This window comes from Solenopsis invicta, chromosome 10, assembly GCF_016802725.1.
Source record: "Solenopsis invicta isolate M01_SB chromosome 10, UNIL_Sinv_3.0, whole genome shotgun sequence".
In the NCBI taxonomy this organism is placed as follows: Eukaryota; Metazoa; Arthropoda; class Insecta; order Hymenoptera; family Formicidae; genus Solenopsis; species Solenopsis invicta.
Genome location: NC_052673.1, coordinates 17,638,160 through 17,652,237, shown reverse-complemented (window position 1 = coordinate 17,652,237; position 14,078 = coordinate 17,638,160). Strand labels below are relative to the sequence as shown.

General features: G+C 36.7%; 1 protein-coding gene across 2 annotated transcripts in view; it reads right to left on the bottom strand.

Annotated features, from left to right (window-relative positions):
• Nucleotides 1-14,078, bottom strand: part of LOC105197750 (single-minded homolog 2) — a 50,701-nt gene that overhangs the window by 25,893 nt on the left and 10,730 nt on the right. The window lies entirely within an intron of this gene.

Sequence of the window (14,078 nt, the reverse complement as noted above, 5' to 3'; positions counted from 1 at the left end):
TCGAAAACGATTGAATGAAACTATAATCACGTTGGCCGCGCTCAGCAAACTCTACATGTTGAAGTATTCTTCTAGCTCATCTAATCAGACCTTTGGGTCTAGAAGAATGCGCCAATAACTGATGAGTCTGCTGAACACACCTACGATTCATCATAAGAAAATTAAGCGTGTTCGCTCTACGCTCGTTTAATTATGCCCAATTATTTTCTTCTGTTTGGACACAAGAAGCGGCTGTCGTCGAATCTTCCTTACTCTTCTTTCATCGTGTTCTGTTTTAATTAATTTCATACGGTTCCCTGTCCACCTCGCTTTTTGTCAGCATAATTCAAATTAAAATAATATTGCGTAGTATTGCACTCAATAATTCGACCACCAATCAGAGAGATTCAAGAATAAATTTCCATTAATTTTATTACAAACTCGCGTGCATGTAGAAATTTTAGATGCATTAAGAAAAATAAATCTGTGTTACAATTATTCACTGTGACATTAGGGAGAAGTTTTTCTCCCTTTTCTCTTTTCGGACTTGGATTATTGTTCAGGGATGACGGGGATCGTTCTGCCTCATCTGCTCGTGCAACGAAACATGGAATGTTCGGATCTCACGGTTGAAAACGTGAAATAAAAATCGTCGACCGTTGATGTCACCGGTAAACGTCGAAGCTACGACCTACAGCAACTTTCACGCGTTAAAATGCATAGACACACACGATGCCGTTGTGTCGCACAATCGCTGAATGGGTTTCGGCCCCGGGTCTTTCGGCCGGTCGGGGGTGATGAATCGCACGCTCTCCCGCGATCCTGCGGCACCCTTATCTTTTTGCCGGATCCCTGGGGATGGTATGGGGGCGTAACAGCGTATCCTGTGGATGGCTGGCATTGCCGATACGAGAATGGGCGACGCCATAGTCGAAAATGTAGGTGAGATCGAGGTTAAGCTCCAACGGCGTTGCAAGCTCGCGCGCGTCCGCGTTGCATTCAGCCGGTCACGCACGAAAACGATCATGACATTTCCTGTCGAAAAACTGCTCTTGCTGCGCTACCGAAAATTTCGAACGCAAGAAAGATTTATGTTAAAGTCCTCTTTTAAGAAATATCTACTCTTTTCAAGACACACCTGTACTTTTCGACAAAGGTATCTGAAAAACTCGTGACTGTAAATGGTTTTCGTGTCACTTTTTCGTATATCGTTGTATTGTTCTGTTACTGAAAAATATATGTCCGGTGCAGCGGTCCTTTTTCAAATCAACTTGTACAACATCAAAAAAAAAGAGCAAACGCAATTTACATATATTTGTTGCGCTAGCTTCGAATTTTATGAATTCTTTATTTTCCAATAACGGTAACAATTTAGGAACACGTAGGAACAAAGTCCCAACAATTTAGGTTTTTCTTTCATTTTCTTTAAAATAATATGATCATCGTAGAGATCAAGAGTGAATTTCGATTTGTTTATAATTGTGTATTTAATTTTAGCAAGTTTGAAGCAATTCTGTATATAGGATTGTTAACATAAATGACTGCACAAATACTTTCTCATAAATTTTTTATTCTCATCAATGTACTTACATATATGTTTATCGCGTCGATTTATTGCTCGAATTTATTATTCTGATATGAATTTTGAACAAAATGAATTCATACGTCGAAATCAGTGGTTTAGTTGAGAATCTTTATGCATTTTATTTTGAATTTTTCAAAATGAAACCTATCTCAGAAATTGCTTGCGTAACTCTAGAATCTTTCTTAGAAAAATCGAATTTTTTTAAATATCGCTATTCCACATTATTAAGATACTACTTAATGAAAAAATATATACACGTACAAAAATTCTTTACGACACCACGCTGTCTCGGCCTTGTTAACCTCGTTTCGATTTCTACGTCGACATCGATGACATAAGATTACCAGGACGGCGGCCTAAATTATTAGCATACTGCGTGTCCTGGCATACAGCGTGAAGTTTATGCCGAAAACACACCACGCCGTAGCTGTCGCGCTAAAAGAACAAACAACGGAATCGCCAGATTTCATCCCCCGCCGTCGTCTCGATCGAACAGGCGGGGTGTCCGATGTATTGTATCGTCGATCGTATGACAATATGGAGTATTCGCATCGGCTTTAAGAGATGCGTCTGCGAGGAGAGCGTCCGCCAGATGCGCTGACGCCTGCAATAATATATTATATATATTTCCGAAAGTATATCACTTTATGGTTATTTCACTTTATATTATTTGGACAATTCATTATTCTCATTCGACGAATAACGATAACTAAATAATCACGATTCGTAATTGTGTTAATCGAAATTGGAAAACAATTCTTACGAAATTGAAGAATAATTTTATCGCCATCGAACATTAATTGTAATCCAAAGAATATTTCATTTATTAATATCGGTCTCGCGAAAAATTCAAAGTTATTAAAAATTAACGGATTTTAGCGGATAACATTTTAATTAAATAGAAAGATAACAAAGTTTATTCCTCCGTTAATTTTATCAGTGTATTTTACTTTAATAGAATTTTAATCTCAGATTTAATTACCGGGATAGTTAACATTGAATATTAAGGTGATGCGAATAAGGTCGTTAGTCAATTATATCCTTGCGAAGAAAAGGATCGAGATAGGAACGTTTAATCGAGGAATATAATTGTAATGAGACGTGCGATTTCCGACGCCGGGGCTCCCTCTTTTTAGGTACCCTTCTGATAAGGGCCATTTCATTACTTTCTCACAGACAACTGTCCAGGATATGTGTATCAGATGACGATTATCACGACATATACGTAGATAATTCTATCGTTCTTGTCACACGGCGCATTCCTTAGACAGATAATTCCGTCGCACTCGCGTGTACTCGCGCGCGGCGTGGAGTACGCCCGGCACTCGGCGATACCAGGAATCACGTTCATCTCGGGCGACTCGCCGTGTTTTTCTTGCATTGTGCTGACCACGTATGATCCCAAGAGACGACGTGTACGGACCCGGCGTTGCCACGACTGTTATAGGGTGGATGCAGTAGCGAATCGGATCGTTTGAGGGATTTTTTGAGACGCGAAGTGTCTTCTTTGCCGAATGATAAAGCAACATTTACACGTCTTTTACTTTCTTAACGAAATTAAAATTTTTTTTACTTACGTCAGCCCAGTTTAGCTGACTACTTAGAAAATTATCGTGAAAGTGATTTATCTGTACAGGAAAAAATTAGTATCAAATGAACAATTCATTGTCTTATATATCTAGAAGCAGAAGTATAAGGTCTTGAATGAATTTAATAATTTCAAAAAATTTTATTTCTTTGTGTAATGGAATTATGTCTGTTTAAAATTATCAAATTATTCCAAGAAGATCTTATATTCTGCTTACATACGAAACAATGAATTGCTGACTTGATACTAATTTTTGCTTACGTGAAAAAAATTTTGTTTCTTTGTGTAAGCAAATTATATCTGGTTAAAATTATCAAATACTTTCAAGAAAATTTTAAACTCTTGCTTACATACGAAATAATGAATTGTTGATTTAATACCAATTTTTTTTTTTTATGTAGAATCGATATTCATAATTCATTTGTGAGCATTACGAGTGTCTTATGACGTTTTAAGATTCTACTTAAGATAAACTATATAAAAATGGACTATATGAACACATATTTTTTTGTATTTTAGTATATTTTTTTTCTTTTGCATCTCGAATTATAATTTTATCTCGCTTCAAGGTTCGGCAACGTCGCCGTATTTCGCGCTTGCACATGTTGCACTTTGACACGTAGACGGTACAACGTACCCGCTATATTCCTCTCTTTCTCCCTCCCGCATTTTTTTTATCTCACTTCGACCGTGCACTCCACTTAGTGTTACAATGTTGCTCGTGAACCGGCAAACATCGTCTCGTGAACCGACGCGACGTGAGCACCGCGCGTGCAACCCGCAATTCTACACGCGCAACTCGAATTTCCACGCGTCTTTCGTGCACGCCGTCTCGCGCGACAAAGCCGCTCTCACGCGAAACGTGCGAGGGCCCGAAGAAAGAAAATAAAGCGGTCCCGCGTCAACGCGCTTGAAAATCGACGACGCGTGACGCGAATGTTGCACAGCCGCGGTGGCGGGCTAATTAAATCTGCGCGAGCATCGAGCCGAGAAAGGGAACTTGTTGCAACAACCAAAGTATCACCTGACAAATTAGTTTTGTTCTAAGAAAGCCGCACACACTCGGCTGTGTGTGAAAAGCACATCTTTTCTGAATTCTTCAGATAAAATTTAAACGTTTACCTGAAAATTATACAGTTCCTCTCTTTGATACTTAATAGTTTTACGTATTAACTGTCAATTTGAGTTTTATAAATTGATATAAAAAGAATTCTTTCAACATTTACTTTATACAAAATATTATTTATTGAAAATTCACGTTTCTCTTAGAAAGAAAAGGAAAAAGAATATGAAGAAATATTCAAACATTCTTTAATTAATGTAACATTAAAGCATGACAGCAATTATCCGATATTGAGTAAACCGGGTGCAAAGGTTTTACGTGGAATAACGGCAATCTAACCTTGAACAAATTGCCCTGTGATCATTGTAGATTGATAGCAGTGCAACTAAACGTATTTTGTTGCATTTTGAAACGGGAGAGAGCGAGGGATCGCCACGGCTGATAGGTCGCGTAGTTTATTGATCATGAATTCGAGCCTGTGTTTGGACGCCAGTGTCGCGACGCCGTAACGTGAGAATCGTGCACCGTAACAAGCCAAGGAGGCAACAGCCGTACCAAATCGTTAAACGCCTCGCGTCGTGTTTAATTTTTAACTAAACGTCATAACAAACGAATATCTTTCGATTGGCACTTTGTGCCGAGTTCTAATTTGAGAAATCGCGGGGTTTCGTATCGCGGAATTTTAAAACTATACCTCTACGCGCCTCTTCTCCCATTACACAGTTCTGCAAAGAAAAATTTTCACCGGCGTATAGCCAATTATATACTTTACCGAAAAACTGTATTTACTACTGCAGAATTTACCGCTGTTACTACATCGATCTCATAGCAAAAGTATACTTGTCCGATCATATCGATTACAAACTGTTATTCTAGCTAACAGATGTGGTCGCAACGAATCACTCATCTGCGATCAAATAGCAGCATCTTCAACAGATGGAGTATTTCACGTAAGAATTGTAGATGAAATGCAACATTTTTGCTTTTATTTTGAATAAGGGATTGTTTTCAAGTAAAATTGAATTTCAAGATAAAAGTATTTGGATATATAGTTGAATTTCGAATTATTTTATTTAATAATTAATTCGGAAATTCTTGATATTCGAATTTGCAATGGTACTTATTGTACCAAGAAACTTTATAAGCACCGCTCAGATCCTACGGATTTAAAGACCATTTCCATCGCCTCAAATTTCCTATCGCTAGTTCTTTCCGCACCATGTCAGCTCAAGATTACAAAGTTATTGCGTTCTCAGAACTAACGACAAAACCGTCAGTCTCTAACCGATCTTTGTAGCAAATGGATCTTGAAATAAAACGTTGTCCAAGCCCTACACTATGATATTATCAGAAACAAATAAAATTTAGCTATCACACACAGATTTTTGCTGCTGCAACAAATCTTTCTTTCCCGTGCAGAGATTTCGCTATCAATTTCTCGAAAGAATATATATATCTAAAAGATAACGCGTTATAAAGTTGGTATTAAAGAAACGTGCTTCTCGATCAATCCTTCGACAATAAAAAAAACAAATCATTTCGAAAGGGTGCGCGTCGCGTTCTAGTCCCTCTTCAAGTGCTTGCAGATTTCACGGACGATCGTTGCTCGTCGACGAAAGTTTCGGGCGACAATTAGCGTAACGAGGAGATCTGCTTTCTCTACGGCCTGCGGGAAATTCTAGCAACCCTACGTTCGAGGGTGAAGCTTCGCGCTCGCGTATGTCTGAGATAGGAGCGTGAACACGTAACGAAAGCACGTGTAAAGCTCTTGTCAAACACAGGGAAAATTTTGCCAAAAATCAGAATAGAAACTATAGATTTTTCAATTGAACTAAAATCCATCCCTTTTGTCGGATTTGATAAGAAAATACAGGTTTTTTTTGGACACACAATCTATTAAGTTTACTCATTTTTCCATACAGCAAAGTTTGCAGCAATATTGTAAGCAAGCTATTGTCTATGCTCAGCTATTGTATTTCAGCTAGAAATATATTACAAACATATGTTAAAGATGCAGGTGTTTAACTGACTTGTACCAAGAGAAAATTGTCAAAGTTAATGTTTCATCATTTGGCAAAAAATCGTTTTCTTCAATGATTACATTTTGTAAATTAGTTAACGTACATATTTGTATTTATAATTATTGTTATATATATTTCAATTGATTCAAGAAGTCAATTAATTTGCTTACAAATCATTGCGAATTTTTTAATACGTGATAGAAAACCGAGATGTTGCATAAAAAGCTGCTTCTTGTACGAACTAATTCTTTTTTTAATTTTTTCTAAAACTACCATTAGAAAAATTACACTGGTGTAACAAAGACTTAATGTGCATCTCAGAACAGTAAAGAAATGGGAGAGGGAAAGACGGAGAGCTGGTAGGGCAGGAGCTACCCCATCGCAATGAAACAGGGAGAATAGAAGCGGCGGAGCAACCCCTCTTGAATCGAAAGGGGGAGGCCCTTGTCCTTTCATACAAACGCACAACCCACCGTTAAACAGCCCTAAACTAAGTCAATTTAGTTTTGACGTTAAGTGTGACTGATCGTCCAGGCGTCCAGGATCGTCCTTTTAAAATGGCCACCCAGCACGGTGTGTCCCGGTGCATCAGGTAAAATAATAAATGCGCGACTTGCAAACCATGCTTCTGACAACGTTTTTAAAATATTTTTCTGACTGAGGAAATATTGAATATAAGGCAAATAGAGCCCAATATTTCTGGGAAGTCTCTCTTTAGCCCACCCCCCCCTCTCTCTCTCTCTCCTCTTTCTGCTGCAAATTTTCTTCAACTATATTTTTTTCTTAGATAATCAATTTAAGTCATTTTTAATCAAAATTTAATTACTTGTCAATTTCTTAATTTTTATATTAGAAATATATTAAATATTCAGTTGTTTCAAATAATATTTCTATAGACAGAGATCAAAATAATTTTATGGTTGATTTTATATTAATTCAGAAATATCTCAATATTTTTTTTATATTTCTTTTTTTTTAAGAAAAACAAATTTTCAGTAAACCATATTCTGTATAAAATAAATATTGTAACGTATAGATTTTTTGAACGCAAAATAGTTTTTATTGCATATTCTTATGTATAATTATTTAATATATTTATGAAATGATTCAATAACGATGTAGCAATTTCAAGCTACATAACTTTCAAGCTGACTTTCTCAAAATACTTTAATTTCGGAAAATACTTTCAATCAAATAAAACGGACGATATTTTCAAGCCTTCGTGTCTTGGCTAAGATAATTTCTGCGCGAAAAGATAACAATCATTTTGTTTTCGCAGCCACGTGTCAAGACGATTCACATTATCGGAAAAACTCGTGTGCAATTGTAGGTACGCACGAGCAGCTTTTGCGGCACATTATACTTTGCAAAGGACGAACGCGTGACATCATTCGCGGCCGTATGTACGTGCCCAAGTGGAAAACATCCGCGGCACCAATTATCCATTTTTGCACGGAATTATCACTAGCAACCGAGATAAAGCTGTCCAGCTCTCGCGCTGTATACAAATCATTTCGCGACAATTGCACGCAAATTAGTCGCGGATAAGTCCGAGAATTCGTGAACGTCATCACGTCCCATCCGTCGGGATTTTGATCTTACCGATCTTATCGTACGCGCGATACTCGTTTCTTTGTCTTTATCTCAAAAATAATAAATCGAGCGATCGTATTTTTGCTTTGAAAATTTTCTGCATAAAAAATCAAATCTAGTAATATATTATTTTGGAGTTGAAATTTAGCTAACAGCAATAGACGCTTTTATCCGATTATTTATTAATATTAACGCGGGAAATTATTTAGAATAAAATAACTTCATCAGTTCCGTCGAAACTTTCAAATAGAAATAAATCTGAATCTCTTGCGATCTTTTTACGGTGATCTTTTTATAACCTTTGACAGCCCTTGCCGTGTCTTTCTCTTTCGGCTTAGTTTACGCTTCAAATCAGACTCTTCCAAATCACACAACGCTTTGTTCGAAGTAACCCGAACCCATCTTCTTTGAATCAAACTTACTGATTTGCAATGCTAAACTTTCTAACTGTCATTATCAGTTACTATTCATTGTCTCGCAGTGATTCCGATTAAAAGGGGGAAGGGGTGGGATATTCTTATCCCGGGACCAGTGTATCATCGCTGAAAGACAACGTATATAAGCACTTAGTTATAAGCACTGAAATCAAACTGTTCATTGTCTTTCAATGATTATTCATTTTAACGATATTTTTCCGACGAATAAAACGTCCAAAAATATAATTTCAACAAAGATTAAACTGCTCTTTAAGCTCCGCTAAGCTATATGATTATTGTCATTTAGCTTGTCATGATTTGGTAAAAACAAGCATTTAATTTAAGCGATATATAGTATATATTTTTCAAATAATCAAAGGTTAAGCAGTACGAGAATAATCAATAATAAAAATTCAATCTATACATCAATATTTAATAAATATTAACACGTCTCTCTTCCACTTTTATCGAACATGTTAAAGCTGGTATGACACTTTCAGTAATAAATGATATTGTGCGGAAGTAATGGCATAGCTGCATAACTATAATTGATTGTAGCGATATTGTGTAAAATTAAGTAAAGTTAAAAAGTATAAAATTTATAATAAAATTTATCGTGATAGTCTCACCAAGAATAAAAGCACACTTATTTAGAGTTTATAAAGTAATTAATACAGAATAGCAAATATTAAAAGAAATTTCGATAACTTGGTGTGGCAATATTTAACACCAAGAATGGTTAAGGAACAATTAGAGAAAGTAAAATGCAATATTTATAGCGATATGTTCAGCTATTGATAAATTCAATCAATCGCGAATCACATATAAAAAAATTATTAAACAACTTTTGTTTAGCACACGAAATAAATTGAATAATTACCGGATCCAGCATAATTAATAACAGTATTTGCTATATATATTTAATTTTTTAAGTATAAAAATTATGCATGTTATAATTATTTTTAATTAAAATTGAATATTAATTGAACATTATAGTTATTTATAATATACTAAATCTGGAGCACGTTTGATGAGCCAAATTCGATAACAGTTTGAGTCTTTTTCATGTACCGGACATAAACAAAAATTTATATAATTTTTATTTGTGTATATATTTATTTTTTTTTTTAATTTTATTTTTTATTGTTCATAAAAATGATATAATTTTTAATTTTTATTCGGCGTATAAAAATGGTTGAATTAATTAACGAATTTGATGAGTCAAGATTCTACTCGGGAATGAACAAAACGGGATGAGAGTCGAAATATCGCGACGAAATATCGTCGAGGCCACGCGAGAGCGTGACATCGCAGGAAGAAATCCTTCGAGAGGACACACGGAGCGTATGAACAACCGTCACGCCCTTACGACGAAGGGAACGAACGCAGAAAACGTAAAAAAGCTGTCCGTGATGCCCGTGACGTCAACGAATCAGCAGGCATAAGTCGGGTCAGCTGGCCGAAAGCCAAGCTGTAAAATAATGGCGCGTTAGTCCCGGTCCTAATCGCCAGATCGACGTGCCTTAAATTACGGCCTAATAACGTTCGTAATAAACGCGAATAGAATCGCATGCATCCCGCGCGTCGGCATTTTTCACTGATGTCCCCGATATTCGATACGCGACGTTATCATTCTCCCAGCTGTAATATTCATAAAATCTCATCCATTACGATTCAAACAAACAGCGATGCTTTAATTGGTTTTGCGCCTACAATTTTTTTAGATCAGTAAAGATACTTATTATTTGATATATATTTTCCAAGAATTTAGAAGCTTATTTTATTATATGTTTGTCCTTTAGTAGATAATCTCCATAAAATTATTACAATAATTTCTAACACATTTCTAGGGGTTTCTTTGTTAAATTAGCGTTACAGAGAACCAGGCATGTCATTTCTTGCTTGAACAAAATACGATTATCAGACCAAGCTTTCATTATTTCTTTCCATTCCGCCAAAGATTTTTGCTGTTCAAAGATTCAATTGCATCTTTGAAGTTATCGACGTCAACAGTCTTCCTAGGGGAAAACGCACCACAATTTTTCGCAAAATCCTGTTTAACATCCTGTTTACGCGCCTATTGTCGGGCACTAACCCGACAACGCTACTTCTGGCTAAAGTAATTTTCCCTTCGCGGAATCGGCGCAGGTTCGCTCGCAGTTTTTTTTTTCTTCCTCTCTCTCTCTCTCTCTCTCTCTCTCGTGCTTTGTTCCGCATGCGCCATCGCCATCGCGATGATGTATCACGCGGGGTGAGAGGGCGAAAGCGTGGAGGTGATAATAAGCCGTAAAGACTGTGAGACGCATCGGGAATGCGTGAAGTATTTACTCCTTTTATATGCTTCGACGGGACCAAATGATCCCACCGGGACCGAGGCGCGGCGCGGGTCCAATCGCCGCGGCCCGTCCATAATTCAACGACGTTATGGCAAAAGAAGATGTCACTCGCGCGCAACGCGCATTACGAGGGGGTGTACGTTTGATCCTCGGTTAACTGACTCTCCGGCCATCGTGTGTTACGGCGAGCATACATCGCGCGAATGTTGCGTATACGTTACATAAATATGTTGCAGAGAATTTTGGATACTGTCCTTTCCTCAGCTTTCATGTACTTACTTCACAGTGATCATCAATGATTATTCACTGTTTTTCAGTGATTCCGATTAAGGAGAAGGTGTTATCCTAAAACTGATCGGAATCAGTGTATTGTCACTGAACTCAGACTTTTCACCGTCTTTCGGTGAATGATAATCCACTTCCTATTTAGAGAGGCACTTGCGCTTGATAATTTAGTTTTATATTTTAATTTATATTTTAATAAATAATTTTGCAACAGTCGCGAGATCCCTCGGTTTATTATGCGATGCTTTAGAAAGTGCGTTTGAAAATTTATGAACTGAACTTCATAAGAGGATGAGCAACGATTTTTATACTACATATATAAGTCTTTGTTCGTTACTTGATTAGAGTGAAAACTCATCGAGCATTCAAATCACTGGCGTCGCGCTATCAGTTGCACGCAACAACGCGCTCGTTTTACATAAAACAAAAAATCGCGCCGAAGCTGAAGAAATATGACGGAGGGGGACGGTAGGCGAGAAGAAGCGTAATATCCATCGCGCGTCGGCTCGCAGCAAAGTAACACGAAATAGAATTTATTGGCGTAGGCGAGAAAGTGCCGGTGAGTTTTTGAAGTCCCCGGGACTTCGTTGCCTTCGCCATTCGACTCGCCAGTAAACCGACGACTCGTCTTGTGAACGTTGCAGAATCGAGCATGAGGAGGGTGCCGCGTGCGTAGGCTCGGTTTCACAGTCTTTAAGAATCCCAAGCGACTTGTACGAGAATACAGGGCACGACACTGAAGAAGTATCAGTTATTCGTCGTCTCATTACTCAAAAAGTTCTAAAAGATTATGAGCAGAGAAAATTATAAAATATCATTTAAGAAGCGAGAATGTGACTCGCACGTAATTTTCGTAAAAATGCGTATACTCCTCATCGCGACCAATTTATATAAAGTATTTCTTTTGGAAACATTTTCATAAATAAATGAGATTTCTAATAAATCCTCGTATTTACTGATGTATTTATAAGTAAAATGTATATTTATAGATATATGTCTTATATTATTATTTTTAAAAGATGTATTGATGAATGTATAGATTTTTAACATATTTATTTTTAATAACATATTTTTAATAATATTTGTAGATATTTTTATTTCTTTCTCATTACATTTATTTCTTAAATATAATATGCATTAAGAAAAAAAAGTTATTAATTTAATTGAATTTTTCAATTTGCTTGAATTTCTTCAGTTCAAGTACTTATATATTTAAATATATATGTAGTTAAATTAAATATATAAATGCTTAAACTAAAGTCCAAATATTTTATGTATTTAATATAAATATTTGAATTAAAAAAATTTAATCGAGTTAAAAAATTCAGTCATGTTAACAACTTTTTTCTCAATGTACAAAAAAAAATTCAGTTTATAATCAATTCTGCTACTGTGCGCCCTATCAGGCGATATGTAATGTCATTCTATCTGCGTGCGTCATATGAACATTTTTTCTGTGTTTTCATATACGCACGCGCTCACATCATCGAATCATCTTTCGCCATGGACTCTGATAGGGCTGCGCGACGCGAAAAGGTTTAAAGCATGAAATTGTATGCGTGGGAATCGGATAGTATACGAGCGATTAGGAAAATAAACTACTAGTCCTCGTTTAATTCAGATTACAAAGAGTTAGACGAGAATAACTATACTATATTTTAATTTGGGTGTCCTTCAGTAGTCGAAAAGATTAAACAAGAGCGATTGGGAGAAAATGATATCTCCCGATTAAGATTTAAGTCAATTTGCACGAAACGAATTATCTGATTTGGAATAAAATGGTACAAAAATTGCGGTACGCGCTTCGAGTTTTGTGCCGTAAGCAAAATGTTACAATTTAATTAATCGTGTGTGTGCGCGCATACGTTCGAGTAACAGCCATTGCTGGAAAAACTTTCGTAAGCGACGATGCAAGGTCGATCCGCGTTCTTTACGAGGAAAGTCTCTAAGGTGGGCGTGAACGGCGATAGCCTTGGATGTCGGTACGACAACAAGGATGTCTGTTATGCTGACGGTGCATCCTCTACCGTAATCAAACTTGTGGAACTCTCCGGAGGTATCGGCGAGTCGCGAAATTAAAGTATCACAGCGCGGCGCGGCGAACTCATAAGCGCGATTGTATTTCGGGAAACGATGGCGTTGCTTGTGTTTATCACACTTTGAGCACGTGCACGATTATTTTTGCACGATGTTATCATGGACAATCATCGTACTCCCGGATAAGGAAGAAGACTAACTCCAAAACAAAATTATACAAAAGAAATTATTAATCGAGAACTATATATCGACTCAAGATTAAATTCTGAAAGGGAGGCAAAAGAAAATTCGATGAATAGAGAATTATTTTAACTTGAAGCTTGAGTGCAGTCATATTTTTTGCAATAAATTCTTTACTGTATTTGTGGGATATTAATTAGCATCGATTTTATTAAATTGCTTGTCAATTTAATTTATGACGTACAGGTTCCATCTTCAGTTTAAGACTATGTTTTAAGACTGACAAATATGTAATTTGTATTGAACTAGAAATTGTACACTGAGAAAAAAAATGCTGTAATATAAATTAAAAATATGAATTAAATGTAGTTTGATTCAATTAAACGTCGAATCACGGGCTGTTACTAATATACGTATAGTTGCTTCAACTAAATTTTCATTCAACTGCATTATTGTCTTTACTTTTAATCTTTTTGTTTCATTAATACTCTATTGAATTAACAAAATGTTTCTCATTAGACTAACGCCGTTGATTCAACAGCATTTTTTCTCCGTGTAAAAATTCACGCCAAATTATTAGGCACCAAAATTCGTCTCGATCAATAATTTCTTCCAAAGTTATATATTACGAGACAACTTATTCAATCGTTCATCGCGGAAAAATCCCCTTGCGTTATTTACGTTAGTTTTTTTTTTACAAAAATGTCCAGACTTCTCACGAGCACGTGAACGTTATCTTAAGGTTAAACTTCAACGTCGTCGCGATTATGACAGCCACGGGATAATTTTTTCTTTCGCGAAGCGGAACGATGACGAGAGTGCGCGCGAAACGACCTGGCGGAATTTGCAAGCCTCACGTGGCAAAGTGCCATAAGCACCGGCCGGGGGTTGACTGCCGTGGCGACCCACGATACTCTTTTTATTATTCCGCCGAGAGAGCTCCCTCGGCCGCCGGTGGGTTCTTTTATTTCGCGATTTCTCTCTCATTTCGCTGA